Here is a 6,000-nt window from a genome sequence, read left to right on the forward strand (position 1 = left end):
TAAACTACACTTCCTAGCATGCAGTGCACCGGACATCACTAGGGTGCCACTTACAGAACCCTAAAAAGGACAGAGGCGCACAATAGTTCATTACTAGGGCACCATACTACATTATACAGATACTATTATGAACAGAATGTAAACATTAATCTATATTACAGAATCAGCTAAATAAAACAAGAAGGCAGTAAGAAATGTACTCACCAAACTTAAAGGGAACCTGTCACCTGGATTTTGGGTATAGAGCTGAGGACATGGGTTGCTACATGGCCACTAGTGTAGTGTCCCACTAGTAAGGGTGGGCACTACACAAGGGTTAAGGCTACTTTCACACTTGCGTTTGGTGCGGATCCGTCTGGTATCTGCACAGACGGATCCGCACCTATAATGCAAACGCTTGGATCCGTTCAGAACAAAAAAAAAATTTTTTTTGTTCATGATAATGCAAACGGATCCGTTTTGACTTTACATTGAAAGTCAATGGGGGACGGATCCGTTTGAAAATTGAGCCTTACTTTGTCATCTTCAAACGGATCCGTCCCCATTGACTTACATTGTAAGTCTGGACGGATCCGTTTGCCTCCGCACGGCCAGGCGGACACTCAAACGCTGCAAGCTGCGTTCAGGTGTCCGCCTGCTGAGCGGAGCGGAGGACAAACGGTGCCAAACTGATGCATTCTGAGCGGATCCGCATCCACTCAGAATGCATTAGGGCTGGATGGATCCGTTCGGGGCCGCTTGTGAGAGCCTTCAAACGGAACTCACAAGCGGAGCCCCGAACGCTAGTGTGAAAGTAGCCTAACATGTCTATTGCATTAATGTGATGTTAAATGTTCATTTCCCTGTGTTATATGGGTGTCAGGCCTGTTAGGGTGTAGTTCAGCCTCCTAGACGTTAGAGGGAGCTAGAGAGCCCTGAGTATATATAGGTAGGCCCAGCCAGGGAAGAGTCAGTGTAATCCAGGGGCTAGTGAGAGTGAACTAGTTAGCCTGTTGATAAAATGAGCCATAGTTAGCTCAGAAGATTACCCCCAAGAGAAGTGTTTGCCTCCTGGGAAAGAACTGCAGTTATCTCATCAAAGCAGAGCCAGCAACCCAGCTAAACAAGTAAGATGAAGGGCAGAAGGGATCATTAAGTAAAAGCAAGGAATATATACCTGAGGAGGATTTATACCAAGGATAAAAGCCAGCATTAGGGCACATGGGCCTTGGGATACAGACAGCCAGGATATCTGAGGAATATATGCAACCTGGTCTGTGAATATTGATGTTACCCTCTGAGTATCTTGCAAAGTACATTGCCTGCCATTAATGAAAAGCCTACTCATGCTATTTGTAAACTGCTGCATGTTCAAGAACTTTACTATCTGTACAAAGTTGGACTGTTATAAGTAAAGCAACGTTTGGTTCACTATACCACCTGTGTTCCTCACTTATTGCTATTTAAAACCGGTGTGCCACCATTACAGGCACTGGCATCACGATTCTTAAAGGGACCTTGCCCCAGGTACTCAAAACACCTGCAACATCCAGGGCACCTCATCCACCATCAGGCCTGGTCCCTACATACAGAGTGTGCCCCAGAGGAACTTTGTGTCAGCCTCTCCTTCACTGTCACATGCCTGCCCAGGGTTCTCCTATGAACAGTGAGTAACCCTCGATTGCCCATAACCGTGACCTCACTATCGCAATACCCTGCAGGTCTGGCATGCTGCATAAATTGGCGTCGTGAACAGGATACGATCATTCCTGCGCCATTGTTGGAATACAAAAACTGTGTGCCGTTATCTACCTAAAAAGTGACCAAGCCCTACTGTTGAAAATTTCTGGGCCAAAGAACTCTCATAATTGCGGTGTGAAGAACTGTATATTGCATGGACTGTTTGCCATTTATTTAATGTATACAGAGGTTTGGCAGCCCTACTGATCCCATATTAGGGAAAGCTATTGGAAAATACCTTTAGGGTAACGGTGGTGCACGCAGATGAGGATCCTGGCTAATGATCCCGGCGTCAGACAAAAATGCAAAAATCTGCAGCACTCGCCAGTGTAGTAAATCCAATAGTGGTTTATTCAATAAACAGCATGGTGATGCGACGTTTCGACCTTCCTCGGTCTTTCTCAAGCAATACAATAAATTAACAAGCGTGTGCCTTATATAATACAAAGTGGGTGGAGCTATCCCTCCCCCAGGTGGGATGGTACATCCATATACATATATATTCGTGGGTCATCATTTATAATCATAAACAAGGATCACTTCCGATCCAATACAGTGTACTATAAAAACTCTCAGTGACTTATAGTAAAATAAACACTCCTACATAGTAATATTACCTCCTACATTGAGGTGACGTCCCCGGGGTTTTTTACCATGTCCGCAATGTTTGTAGAGCGCGCTGAACGCTTCCCGGAAGCTATAGTGCGCATGCGTCTTCATCCGCTGTCAGCCAATGGGGAAATTTCCCAAGATGACGTCAGTTGTTGCTAATGCCCGTAGGGGCAGATACGCTCCACGGCACTGCAACAAGCTAAGCGTGTAGCATAATGATGACGTAAGTGGTTACCATGGGGACGCGGCCGTCCACAAAACAAAGTCATGGATCGTCCGTGTCACCCGGCATCCCACCCCGTCAACATCAGAAGGAAGGTCGAAACGTCGCATCACCATGCTCTTTATTGAATAAACCACTATTGGATTTACTACACTGGCGAGTGCTGCAGATTTTTGCATTTTTGTCTGCCGTTTATTTAAGCCACCGCTTGCTGTCAGTGAATGGATAGCGTTTTGCTCAAAGATGGCTGCTTAAGCTGACCGGATTAAAAGTGCGCCTCGTTGTGCCCGTTTGGCGCGAAAAAGGACAAGGTGAAGTTACCGCCCAGCCTGCAAGGAGGAGAAACGCCGCCCTGTCTGGAAAAAGTACCGCCTACCTGAATCCCGGAGCTGCAAGAGGCCGCGCCTACCTTCTTACACTGCGTGTGGGACTCCCGTCTGACGTAGCCACGCATCTCGTGAGACTTGGAGCGAGCACCGCCGGAGTAAGTACTAACTTTACCCTTCACCGGCCCCCTTCTGATTACTATACCGGAGCGGCCCCGCCCCCTGCCAGGGTACCGGAGAGGGTCCTCCCCTAGTGACGAGAGACTTGACCTGAAAAAAAAAAAACTCTGACATTTTAGCTCCGGTCCGCTCCACTGTCATTTAAAGGGCCATACCCATTTAGTAACACTATGTCCGCACCTGATGGAGCAGGGCAGGCGGCCCCAGATGTGCCTGCAACTGACAATAGGGCACCTGCCTCCGCGGCAGCATCAGGCCTGATGCCATTGACCATGCCGTATTATTTTGGGGCCCCCTAGTTTCCACGATATTCAGGAGAAGCCCACAAATTAAAGGACTTCAGAGACCAGATACTGGCCTTATTCCGGCACTACCCTATATCTGCTGAACAACAAATGGAGATCCTCCTAGCTCCGTTAGAAGGGGCCGCCCGCAGGGAAGTCATGTCATGGCCCAGTTCTGAAAAGAGTAGCCTGGAGCAGATTTTTGATCGCCTCTGCACCACATTTGAGGCCAGAACGGTGTCCGAAGTTAAAATGCAGTCCAGGTGGACCCCAAGGAAGCTGAGGACCAGGACAGGACTCTTAGAGAACAGTTCATTGCGGGTATAAGTAATGAGCATTTAAAGGGCCAGCTGAGGATGCTGTCAGCTCAACTCCCAAATTGTGCATTTTTGGACTTTAAAGAGCTGGCTATCAGCATTCTAGGCCAGAACCCGGCGGCAGGGCCAGCAGCCTCGCCTGAACCTCAGGTTTGTCAACCAAAAATTGTTAATGTGGGGCCGGCTGGAGTCAGTCAAGCCACTCAGGCTCCAGTAACAGATGTAGTGGCAGCGCTAATGGAGCAAGTGAACCATCTCACTCTGAGTTTAGAGAAAGTATGTAAGAAAATAGAGGAGTGGGAGAAACCATTGTTGTTAGAAGATGAAGGCCCTTTTCCTCCAAGGCTCCCACCTGCATATAGGGATGTATACCCAAAGGAACCTGATGGACGACCGAGTTATCGGTCTAGAAATCGAAAGCAGCCACTATTGCAGCCACAGTTTGCCACTATTCCAAGAAATATGGACATACTGAATCAATGTGCTGGCAGTTAAACGGGCAACCCCTGAGGCAGAGGACCGCCCCTCGGGAGGTAGAACAGTAGGTCCAAAGGATCCAAGCTGGATGCCTAAATACGTGGGATCCCGTCCAAAAATTAAAATATGTATCAACGGGATACCCTTTGAAACCCTGCTGGATACGTGGTCACAGGTCACCACCATCCAATGACCTGCCTTTGACAAGTTCTGGGATCCAAGTCTCCTCACCCAGCCACCAGAGTCCTGGCTAGATATCATTGCCAGCAACGGTAAGCCAGTGAAAGTCCATGGGTACTGGGAACCTACTCTTCAGGTAGGAGAGGCCACCTTACCACAGCAAGGTGTGATTGTGGTACAAGCAGGAGATAAAGGAGGACACCCTGTGATCCTAGGGACTAATGTCCTTTAAAAACTGTTACTCCAAAGTGCTTGAAGCATTGAACCAAACTGTACCCTCAACCTCGCCTGCTTCTAGAAGGGCCATTCAAAAAACTATCAGCGTACTGTGCGCTCAACAAAGGTTCGCCAACAAAAAAGGGGAAATTTGTACTGTCCGGATCCGGGACAACCGGCCGGTAATCCTGCCCCCCTAATTCCCAGATCATCCTGTGGTGCCGTGCGGTGTTGGGGATCCAGGGCCAGGACTATCAAGCCCTAGTGGAACCTATCCAGATTGAGAATCATCCCTTCGTACGGACAGCCAAGAGTCTGGTGACAGTGTCCCAAGGTAAAGTGCCTGTCCGTTTAATTAATTTTGGTGATCACTCCGTTACTCTTTTTAAGCACTGCCCCATTGCTCAGCTTTTCCAGGTGTCTTTCCAGGATGTGATCCGTCTGCCTGCCACAGAGGCGTTCCAGACCACACAGAGCAGCAGCGCCACCGCCAGCGCCCCGACAACATCCTGGTGGGAAGAGCTTCATGTGGGGAACGAATCCACCCCGAAGGAGCAAATGGAGGGAGTTCTGAAGCTAGCAAGAGAACATCACAAGGTTTTCAGTAAGCATTCCACGGACTATGGAGAGGTCAGTGTAATCCAACATACCATACCCACTGGCTCTCATCCTCCTAACAAGGAGAGTGTCAGGGAACCAGGGGGGCCGTTTCGCATCGGGTTCACAGGCGCGGGCGCAGATAGCTCCTCCTCTTCCTTCTGACAGGACACCTGACGTCAATGTGGCCAGTGCGCCTGCGCGAGTCGGACGCCGGGTGCGCGTACGCGGTACACAAGCCGCGTGCGCGTACGCGGTACACAAGCCGCGTGCGCGTACGCGGTACACAAGCCGCGTGCGCAGGGATACAAGCGTAGTGCACATGCTCCACTCCAGACCACAGGTGCTACTCAGGCTGGGGGAGGGCTTCAGCCTCCGTCACCGCCCTCAGCCTTATGATTGGCTTCTGACTAAGGAAGCCTCCTGGTTGCCCGGCAACCAGGGGGGCGGTCCTGGGTTCACTGTGTACTTAAAGCCAGTCAGAGCCTTGACTCATTGCTGAGTTATTCAACCTTATGGTGATCACCCAGCTCCCTCCTGTGAACCTGTGTCATGGTCTTACCTTCTTGCTGTTCTCCTTCGTTTGACATGTGCTGGCGGCCATCTTGGTTTCTGGGTTTCTTGTAGCCTCCCACCCTGCGGCTCCTCCTTCCCACTGGGAGGAGCTGGATGCCCAGCTCATATATATAGGAGGTCTGTGGCTTCAGTTCCTTGCTTGGTCCTCCTGTGTTCACATGCTTCTAGACTGCTGCGGCTTCTGGTTCCTGATCCTGGTTTCGTCCGACTACCCTGCTGGTTCCTGATCCTGGTTTCGTCCGACTACCCTGCTGGTTCCTGATCCTGGCTTCGTCCGACTACCCTGCTGGTTC

This window comes from Bufo bufo, chromosome 4 (genome assembly GCF_905171765.1).
Source record: "Bufo bufo chromosome 4, aBufBuf1.1, whole genome shotgun sequence".
Taxonomy (NCBI): Eukaryota; Metazoa; Chordata; class Amphibia; order Anura; family Bufonidae; genus Bufo; species Bufo bufo.